General features: G+C 33.8%; 1 pseudogene; it reads right to left on the bottom strand.

Annotated features, from left to right (window-relative positions):
• Positions 1 to 6793: 6793 nt before the first annotated feature.
• Positions 6794 to 7735, bottom strand: LOC104854697 (annotated as a pseudogene).
• Positions 7736 to 11917: the final 4182 nt, after the last annotated feature.

The raw sequence follows: 11917 nt of genomic DNA, 5'->3' as shown, positions 1-11917 counted from the left end.
GTTTATGATAAGTTTCCATTCCTGGGGTGTCAATGATAGTCACATAATTCTTCCCCAACTCTAATTTCTACTGGGAGATGTTGATGATACATCTCTTGCTCAGGCTCAACTTTCAGTTTATCCAGGGGCGAGCATACTTGAAGGAGCTCTTCCCCATCCTAGAAGTCTCCTCAGATGTTCAATGATTCCTCTGCTGGCCCCACCTTATTTCCAGAGCAGATGGCCAGTAGTGATGGACTTGACAGAATCTGCATATACAATGAGGGCGATGTTCATATCAGTCTTTCACTGTCTTGTTTTCACTTTGATTGAGTGATGACTTTCACAAAACCTACATTCTGGCAGAAAATCACTCAGTTGGATTACCACGTAGGAACAGTGAAGAATCTGAAAAGAAAATTAGAGGATTTCATTTATAATATCACACAAACAATAGACTATTTAGGAATTATTTTCACCAAGGAAGTGAAAGACTTATATAATGAAAACTAGAAAACGTGCTGAAAGAAATTAAAGACACAAATAAATGAAAACACATTCTATAATCATATATTAAAAGAATTAATATTACTGATATATTACCATTATACAAAAGGATGCACAGATTCAGTGCAATCTCTATGACAATCCCAGGTTCTCCTCAATAAATTGAAAATCCTTTTTAAAATTTATATGGAATGCCAATGAACTCTAAATAGCCAAAGCAACAATTTTAAAAAAAAAAAAAAAAAAAAAAGATTCATGCTTCTTGATTTTGAAACCAACTACAAAGCTACAGTAACCAAAAGAGTGTGGTACTGCTACAAAGACAGATACACTCCAATGAAATGAAGCAGAGACCAAAAATAATCTCTTTCATATATACTCATGTGCATCTTAACAAAGTTACCAATATGTTTCAATGAGGAAAGAAGAGCCTCTTCAACAAATAGTGATGGGGAAAATAAATACCTATATGCAGCCAAGTATACTTGGACCCTTACCTAACACTATATACAATAAAATTTTAGATTAGGTCCAATATATAAATATGACATAACTACAATACTCTTAAAAGAAAAGGCAGGCCACATCTTTATGCTGTTATATTTTGCAATGATTTCTTGGACATGTCACCAAAGGTACAAGCAGCAAATGAAAAATTGACAAATAAAAACATTTAAATACCATGCTTCAAGATAAAAGTATAAAGCAACACACTGAATGAGAGAAAATATGCATTAATCTTATATTAAATAATAATAGAACATATAAATTTGTAAATTAAATAAATAAACAAAACTTCTACTCAAAAACAAACAACTCAATTCAAAAATAGGTGGAGGATTCCACTAGATATTTCTCCAACAAAGATATACAAATGACCAAAAAGCATGTGGAAAATATCAATACCATTAATATTTAAGGAAATAAAAATTAATACTATAATTCAACGCTACCCAAACCCAATAAGACTGTTTTTTAAAATGAAATGTACATATGTTGTCAGGGACACATTCCATATAAATTGGAAGCCATGTATACTATTTAAAAAATGTAAAATTGTAGACATACTGTGGAACACAGTATGAAAGTTCTTCAAATAATTAAATAGAATTATTACATCTGAATGTAGGCTTCTACCTTTGGTTATATATTAAAATTTTTTCAAAAAAGGAATTCCAAGGGACATATTGAACTAACATTACCCACAAAAGCAAAAATGGGAAGCAAGCCAACTGTCCTACAACAAGTGGGTAAGCAAAGTGTGGTGTGTATACACAATGCAATACTGTGCAACCTTAAAAAGAAGAATGTTTGGAATGTTACAATATGAAGGTGCTTTGAAGATATTATGCTAAGTGCAAAATTCTAGCTACAGAAACACAAACACTATCAGCCTACTTATGTAACATATTTATAGTAGTCAAAAACAGATAGAAAATAGAATAGTGGTTGTGTGGGTTTGGGGAAAGAACAAAGGGGAATTGCTGTTTAATGGATAAAAAGCCTTAATTTGGCAGCATATAAAGAGTTCTGGAGTTGACTAGTAGAGATGATTGCACAACATTATGAATACAATACCAACCAAGGCTGTATTTTAAAATAGTTAGATGTTATATTTTACTGCATTTTTTTTAATTGGGGAGAAGTGGGGAAGAAAGAGCCATTGCAAATAATGTACGAAGAAGGCATTATGGAAAGATTTATCAAGACTATTGAAAGAGTTGAGAAAATAAAATTATATAATACACTTTTTAGGATCTCATTAATATCAGAATAATGACTTAAACAAAGCACAAATCCACACAGTCTGGACGATATGTTGACTTTCATTCGCCCACAGAACTTGGGGTAAAATTCTACATATGGGCTGGTAATGGGACTCCTATTCCTGCCCCAGTCTGGGTTACTCTATATGTTTTATCTGCTGGCCTTCTCCTAGGTGAGACAGTGAACACTAGGAAATCATTCCTATATGCAGGGCTTTCCTTTCTGTCTTTGTTGATGGATTAGTGTATTGCTTATTTAAAGCCTAGCTTTAATCATCAAAGTTTTGTAACCTGATTATATTGGGAAATTTACCATAAATACAAATGTAAAGGTGGTGTAAATTACTTAGACTTCTACCTATTTAAAAATGGACATTAAAACCACTGTGCAGATCTAGAGATAGAATATTGCCAGAATCCTCCATAGGTCCTATCACGTAAGTGGTTCCATCCATTCTTCCTTCTCCATCCTGATTCTGATAGTTTCAGCACCTAAATAGGACCTCACTGTCACATGCATCCCGCCTAGCAAAAGACAAATATGATGTGGAAAGGGGACATGACAGGCCTGATATGGTATCCTTCATTTCCAGAACTATCACATGCCACAGCACTGGCGAAAGCCTGGGGAGAGAGTGCTCTGGAAGAGGGGTTGATCAGCAACAATCTCAGCCTCAATAAGTTGCTCGTATGGGTGCCTCCCAAACATGGCTGATGTGAGATTAAATAATGAAAAGATGAAAATAAAGTGTTTGTAGATGGGGAGGGGAGGAGGGGGTGAAGGGAGGGCAGAGGTAAGGGGAAAAAAATGAGAATCAAGACTTGCCATGTAAAGGTACATGATCCCAACAATGAATGTAACTGTACTGTATCCCTAAATGTACCAATAAACTCAATAAAAAAAAATATATATATATATATTAAAAAAAAAAAAGATGTTGAATGTAAGGATTTACTGCTGACTCTGGGACTGAAAACAAGAATGATGATTTAGGCCACTTTTATCCATTGCCATTTATTGTCTAGGCCATGAACACTTAAGAATATATTCACACATTCTGAATTAGGTGTGAGAGTTGTAAAATATGAACTATGAAGGATACTTCCTGGACATTTTTCTTATGTGAGTATTTTGCTCTTATTTATGCTTTTAGGCACTGTTTCTTCATAAAAATCACTGTTCATGTTTTGCTAATTTTAAATAATATGTAAACTTTTCATTATTTTTAAAAAGGATGACTTAGAATCAAAATGTCTATTCACATGCTCAACTTTATAAATTATGATTTGCTATGGGCCATAACCTTCTTTTAGCATCAGGCCCATCATCTATGAGCTCCGGGATTCCTCCTCTGCTGGACTTCCATTTCTTGCCCAGGGAGTGTAGAGCTGGACAGATGGACACTGCAGAAGGCGCTCCTTCTCTGACCAAGTGTCCTCTGACCAAGTGTGCCATCTGTAGCTTGATGTCCAAATTAGGTCTTCAGCTTCATGCCCAAGAGAGAACTTGAACAGTTCAGGTGATTCCACGAACCTCCCAAACCCTAAGAAGATAGAATTCTGACTCAGAAGTAGAACTTCCTCACATTGAAATTTTAATGTGGAAATATAAAAATTTTGCACAACATGGTCCCCAAAACAAACTACTTTATCTGATATGTGGCTGAACCAAGAAATGTGCCAGCTGTTCTGGATTTGTAGAAAAATTCCTCATCAGCTTTCACCATCAATTTTTAGGATTTAGTTCTGGCTAGATCAGACAATTGTAGATTTTTTCCACAGGTAGGTTGCAATTTTATGAGAAGCAATGTGAAGACCAATGAAAATCGGAGGTTAAGAAAATATAGGGATATAGAAATCAAGCCCTTTTACTTCTGGGTTTCATCAGCCTATAACTAGAGTGCACTCTGATTATGTTTAATCAAAATTAACCCTGACCAACAAGCATAGTTTGCTTAGAGAAAGCTTATATTAAGCTAATTATAAATGCAATGAGCAAAATTTTCTTCTGGAAAATGTTTTTCAGCTATCACTCAGTAAGTTTAAGTTTCCCCATTGATTTAGAAATATCCCTTTGGAGTATGCAGACTCAGGTGAATACCATGGCTTAATTTTAAAATCTCAGATGTGAAAATTTAATATCATTTTACTTTTATTTTTTTTACTTTCTTTGAATAAAACCTTTAAATGGCATACTTAAAAGTGCCAAGCAAAACCTTTCAATTAAACTGTCTCTTAACTTTGCCACCCTTAACTTTTACAATGTCTTTATGTGTTTCTGAACATTAGCTTTTTTCACAAGAAGTCTTACAGAAGGATGAAAATTTATCTTCTCTGAAATGAAAATATTTTCTTTGTTTTTGAGGTTTTTCTAATGAAACTTAAGTGATCCAATTTAATTTACTCCTTGGGCTTCTCCAGTTAGTGATAAAATAGATGACAGAGTGAGTAAATCCCTGAAAGGTCTACAAGGCATCATGAATAACAGAAATTTTATTTGCTTATTTAGAAGTGTGCCTCATTCAATAAGAGGAAATGTTTTATGAAAAAGAAACACATTAAAGAAAAAATAAAAACTAAACTAGAAGATCATCTCTTTTGAATAAATAGAGCTTTTGTGATTGAAAATAAGGCAAATTGATACTGGGTTAGGCAATGGCAAATGACTCATCAATTCACACTGTAAGTCAATGATTTAAAAATGCTCATCATTAAAAAAATAAATGAACAAGACAATAAAGCACTTATGATAAATTTCATAATACATAAATATTAGTGAAGATTAGATAAATGGTAAAGTAGTAAATATTACATTTAAAATTTAGAAAATATTTAAATTGTGTTTTGGTTAAGAATTAAGGATTAAGAATTTTTAGACTCATCATCTTTTTTGCCTGTTTTCTCAAAGGGAAAATGATACATTAGAAATTAACTTGTTATCACTTGGTTTATTCAGCAAATATTTCTGTCAAATTATCATTGCTCTCCTAACTGCAATATGATATTTTAACATTTAAAAGTCAATCTGGAAATAACATGTGAAAGCTCACAAAAGTGGAATTATTTAATTCTTCCCGGGACCTTCCTCAGTCTAGATTCAACATTTTTAATACCAAATAACTTAAGATTCATCCTACACAGACAAACCTATGACTTCTATAATATTTGTAAGCTCCTCCAATTTGGAGAAAATCATCATAACTACTGGAGGAGCTTTAATTTTCCATTTTTACTTTCTAAAGTCTTATCTTGTATTTCAATTACAACTCATGATATTTCTCCTGAGCTTGCTATTGTTTTTTTCTCATTTCTCACCGAAGTGGCTATGCCTTTTTCATATCAATTCCTCCAAAATTTTTAATATATAACCATTGTGATATAGGAGTAATCAAGGCTTCATCATAGAGTAGTATATTGCATAACTCTACAGAACAACTACAAATTCACACTGAAATACAGCTTTTACACTCCCAATCACCATTCCTTAGAGCAAACTTCTATTTAAAAGCTATGCATCTTTTGGGGCCCTAGACTAACAACATATTGCTCGGATCCTTTCTCATACTTAGTCTCTGAATTTCAAACACCTGAAAACATTTCAAATTCTGTTTTTAGGTTTTCTGCAACACTGAGCTCCCTCCTTGAGCTAATCATCTCAGAACTCTGCTACCTCAACAAGCCTTTTCTGTAACAACAAATGCAAACATAAAATTGTTTTCTAGAACAACAACAACAAAGTTCCTTGATATAAGCCTACATAACATTTAAAAACAAGGCACAGTAAACTTTAAAATCAGAAATATTTGTCACATTTAATGAAATACAACTAATAAAAGGGGTAAAGCACATCAGAAACAGCAGACTTAAAATATTCAAGCTATTGGCTTATTCTATGCTTTTTCACTAAAGAATTGTGAGTCCTTAAGTTGTTAACTGTACTGAGCTTTAGTATACTATTCATGCAATAGATACATATTGAGTGTCTTTCATAAGCTAGTTTGGTGTGCAGAGTATATATGAATATTATGACAAAAAGATTAATGTATACAGTTTCTAACAGCAAAATGTGTTGCATTTCATAGTCCTGTGAACTTTTATACATGAAACACTGGCAATTGATGGAGACATTTCCTGCCCACTGGAATATGGAAAGACAAGATTAGAGCCAACATGTCTCATTTGTTTCCAATAGAATAAAACACAAGGAAGAAAAGAAACACATCCTCTAGAATGGTACAATATTATCCTAGTATTTATTTTGACATTTGCAAAAATTTTTATTTTTACCAAAAGAAACATAGTTCATAATGACAATGAGAAAAAACAGAGATGACATTTTCCTTAATTTACTGTTAAATAGAAACAAATTATGAAAAGAAAATATGTGCACATGATGGAGAAAATGACTATTAATAAAATTGGAAACAAATGGAATCTTCAATTATCCCCGGGATAAGAAATAATGAGAATAGCCATTTCCTCATCTATTAAAATAGACTCTATGTCTAATAAATAAGTGGATATAGAAATTAAATTACTGTTCAAAACTTTCTTCTGATCAAGGATTTTCTTAGGGCAATTTTAACATCTTTGTTCCTCAGACTATAGATTAAAGGATTCATCATGGGAATCACATTAGTGTAAAAGACAGAAGAGATTTTTCCCTCATTCATAGAACCAGCAGAGGATGGCTTAAGATACATGAATGCACCTGATCCAAAGAAAAGACAAATAGCAACTATGTGGGAACTGCAGGTGCTGTAGGCTTTGTATCTGCCCTCCGTGGAGCTGATGTGGAAGACAGTGAAAATGACAAAACCCTAAGAGATGAAAATAGTGACAATGGGCACAAAGGTATTGATTACTACCACAGTGCAAACCTCCAGTTCATTAACATAGGTGCTGCTGCAGGAGAGCTGCATCACAGGAAGAATGTCACAGAAATAGTGGTTGATGGTGTTTGCATCACAGAAGGTCAGTCTCAGCATGCATCCCATGTGGGCCATGGCACTAGAAAATGCTATCAGGTATGAAGCAAGCATAAGATTTCAACACATTTTAGTGGACATGACAGTGTTATACAACAGTGGATTACAGATGGCCACATAGCGATCATAGGCCATTGATGTCAGCACATAGCAATCGGAGATGACAAAAAAACAGTAAAAGTAGAGCTGAGTCATACATGCTCTGTAAGAGATAATGTTCTTATTTGATATGAAGTTCAAGAGCATCTTGGGTGTAAATACAGAAGAATAATTAAAGTCAATGAAGGATAAATTAAAGAGGAAAAAGTACATGGGAGTGTGAAGATGTTTATTCAATACAATTAGAGTTAATAAGCCAAAATTTCCTAACATCGTAACCACATACATTACTAGAAACAGGAAGAACAGTGGTATTTGGAGATCTGAATGGTCTGTTAACCCCATCAGAATAAATTCAGTCACAAAAGATCCATTTTCAGGAGCCATTCTTCTCTATAGAATCTGTGGATAAAGGAAAGAAGGATTGCATCATACCACACCCACACTCTTCCAAAAATATTTTCTCACAAATATGGAGCATAAGCTGGGAATGTCCGGACTTAACCAGTTTGAATCCATAGGACTTACCTTTAATGTTACCTGGTACTAAGTGACATTGTCTTCCTCTCATTAATGTCTTAAAAGCTAAATATGGTAAAAAGCATCACGAATTTAGCTTTTAGAGCCAAGGCCAGTGCTGCCATATGAAAACAAAGCTGCCTTGAGAAAAATGAAGGAAACAGACAAGGCTAGAACAGCACAGAATTTCTACTCTCATCTCATCCTTTCCTCCTTTGCTTGGATCCTCCGTTCACTAGTAAAATAGGAGGCAGAGGTCTTTCATCTGGTACTGAATTCTAATGAGATTAGACTCTGTTATGCTAGATCCATAAAAACTGTCCTAATCTAAAAAAACAAAAACAAAAAACCAACTAGACTCTAGGAATGAATGATTCAGTTACAGTCCTATGATACAGAAAAACTTATGTCCAGAAGAATGAGAGATCTGTCCATGGAAAGGGTGTTTACTAACTAAAATACTGCACCTCTTGTGTCCAATAATCCTATAAACATTATCTACTTCTCTTTGAAAGATGTACTTCTGCTAGTTTTAGTTCAATTTTAGGGTAAGAGAAAATGGGAAAAATGTCATATATCAGATTACTGTACTTCATCTCAAAATCTGAGTTCCTTATGCTAAATATAAAAAGCAAGGCACATAAAGAGAAATAAAGTAAAATCTAGTATACATGTGTAAATATAAAATAGTACATTCATGTAAGCAGAAAATAGAATGTTGATTACTATTAGCCAGTTAGGTGATTTTGGCCAAAGGATATTAAGATCAGTTATGTAAAGCAATTAAAATTTGGAGATATATTGTAAAACATGGTAATAATATTTAACAAGTGAATACCATATACTCATAATTAGATAACAAAATAGATATTAAAATTTATTTTCCTTATATGTCTGTTTGTATATCACATATGTTAAAAATTTTCATTGTTCAGCACATCGAGTTATATATCTCATATATATAATTTTACGTTAGTAATATGTCAATAAAGGTGTTACTGGAAGATGTTATTATAAATGGATTTCAAAACTTACCCTTTTTAGGAGAGAAAACTTGGTGATCTTTTGTTGCTTTTTATCCCTGGTCCTAAAAGGACAATATAGGATTTTTGGTTTTTATTCCTTTGATTCTGAGGATACAACAAACTTAATTTATCATATCTCTGGAAAATCTTTCTGAATTAGTGGTAATAAATACTATTATAGTGATAATAGATACTCCTTTGAAGCATCAGCTTTGGAGAAAAATAGCCCTTCATGTTACATTTGCCACTAGATGAGACATCAGAATATTTAACATGAATTTAACGACATAATGCACTTGTCTGTAAATAAAGAAGAATCATCCTCAGTCTCTTCTTAAATATCAGACTCTAGGTATAAAAAGGAAATGGAGGAATTGTGTTTACTTCTTAAACCACAGTGTGTATTGAATTCCCCAGACGCTCAATATTTTACTCAGGTTTTCCTTTCTCTTCAGGGATTGTACCTCTCCTGTGGTAAGGATTGCACACCCACCATTTCCCATGTACCTTGATCTCCTAAGAGAAATTTCTTTTTTTTCCTCATTGAGTTTATTGGTACATTTTAGGTATACAGTACAGTTACATTCATTATTGGTATCTTGTACCTTTACATGACAGGTCTTGGTTTTCATTTTTTCCCCTTGTCCCTGCCCTCCCTTCACCCCTCCTCCCCTCCCCTTTTACAAACACTTCATTTCCATTTTTTCATTTTCTCAAATTTTTTTCTTTTCCCTTATTAGCTTCCCCCTACCCTTCCCACTTTCCCTACACCTTTAGCCCCTTTGTTCCTATTTCACATTGTCCGTTATGTCATTAGGATCTTATGTACTATTATGTTTATTCACACCAGAGAAATTATTCGGTATTTACACATGTGTAACTTATTTATTTCACTTAGGAATGTGTCCTCAATTTAAGAGAAATTTCTGATTTGAGTTCTGCAGTAATTCATTGCACTGTCAGCCCTGAAATAGCTCAAAACTGACTTTTAGTGTGTGGCATCTTTGCTGAAGTTTTAACCTCTAAACACTGATTGGATATGTCTACCTGCTGAGAAAAAAGGTGATGAGGTCAGCAATTTCTATATTTGAAATAGAAAAAAAAAGGTTAGGGAGTTAAAAAATTTGAGACTGAATTCTTCCCTCATTATAATATTTGGGCTTATATCTCTCAAAATGCACTAAACTAAAATTGAAATGGATTAAAGAACTAAATATTAAAACAGAAACACTAAACTGGCTGGAAGAGAGACTGTAGACATTGGTATAGGAAAATATTTAATGAACATAACCTCAGTTACACATGAACTAGCATAATCAACAAGCGGTATCTCTTCTTATTAAAAAGCTTCTGGGGCCGGGGATTTAGCTCAGTGGTTTGGTGGCCTGCCTTGCAAGTGCAAGGACCCAAGTTCATTCCCCAGTACCAAAAAAAAAAGGAAGCTTCTGCACAGCAAGAAAAACCACCAAGAGCGTGAAGAAACAACCCACAATGTGGGAAAAATTTTTACCATCTGTTCCTCAGACCAAGGTCTGCTATCTAGTGTATATAAAGAACTTAAAGAATCAGACTTCCTTAATTTAAAGATTCAATCCAAAAATGGGCATCTGAAATGAACAGACATTTTTCAGGCAAAGTAGAAATAGCAAATAAACATATGAAAAACTGTTCAACATCACAGGTCATTTGAGAAATGCCAATAAAAACAATGCCAAGATTCCACCTCACCAGAGAAAGAATGGCTACTGTCAAGAAGTCAACAAATAACAAATGTTAGCAGGGCTCTTGTGAGAGTGGAACACTTCTCCACTTTTGGTGGGAGTGTAGACTGGTGCAACCACTGTGGAAATCAGTATGGAGATACCAGGGCCAGGAGTTAGCTTAGTAGTTCCACTGCCTGCTTTGTAAGTACAAAGTACCGAGTTCAATCCCTGGTAGGAAAAAAAAAAGTAAATAAGTATGGAGATACCTCAAAAATCTAGGAGCAGAGGCTCCATTTGACCCAGCAATTCCTCTGCTGGGTATCTTCCCAAAAGGATAAAAAGAATCATACCATAGTGATATATGTGCACCCATGTTCATAGCAGCCCAGTTTCTAATAGCTAAGGCTTGTAAATAGCCCAATTGCCCAATAAATGTAGACTGGATAAAGATGTGTTTTTGTTTTGTTTTCTAAAATGGAGTAGTACTCAGCCATAAAAATGAGAAATTAGAGAATTTATAGCTAAATGGATGCACATTGAGGCCATAATCTTAGTAAATAAATAGGACATACATATGTAAATAATAAATAGTTTCTCTCGTATGAGAAACTGACAGTGTAAATAAGGGTCAAAATGTATATTAGATAGTGTGAAATAGAAAGAAAAGGTCTAAAGGAGAAGGAGAAGTTGGAGGGGTAAGGGAAAAGAATAAATATGACAAAAGGAAAAAGTGGAAACAAAGTTTTTGTAAATAGGGAAGGGCAGAGGGGTTGAAAGGAAGGCAGGTGTATGGGGAAAAATAAGAACCAAGATGTATTATGTAAAGATATAAATTCCCAATAATAAATGTCAACATATTGTATACCTAAAATCTACCAATAAAATTAATGAATGAAAAAGCAGTACCACATAAACTATCAACAAGTTAGCATCAAATCTCTAGAAATAAATGCAACAAGCTACATGCAAAGTTTATATACTGAAACTCTAGGTAATCTTGAGAGATGGTAGAGAGGCTTTTAATAAGGGGAAGGATTTACCATGGTGATGAATTGAAAGGCTCATTATTGTATGGACATTAAGACTCTGAAGCTCCTGTATAGATTCACATCCAGTTCTTGGACATAATAGGCAAACAGACAACTGATACCTAAAGGCAAAAATAGAATCTTGAAGGGATAAGTTAACTAATTATTTTCATCTTTTAGGACTTATAGAAAACGTAGTTTTAGCTCACTGTTGATGTAGAATCAAAATGTTGTTTCTCAAAAATTTACTCATTTTAGGATTTAGGAATGCAGGTAGATATAATGTGCTATATCCTTCAAACC

The sequence above is a fragment of the Fukomys damarensis genome, unplaced genomic scaffold, assembly GCF_012274545.1.
Source record: "Fukomys damarensis isolate Sample0158 unplaced genomic scaffold, DMR_v1.0_HiC HiC_scaffold_16, whole genome shotgun sequence".
Lineage (NCBI taxonomy): Eukaryota > Metazoa > Chordata > Mammalia > Rodentia > Bathyergidae > Fukomys > Fukomys damarensis.
Note: the sequence above shows the minus strand (reverse complement) of the source record. Positions and strands in the feature narration are given on the sequence as shown.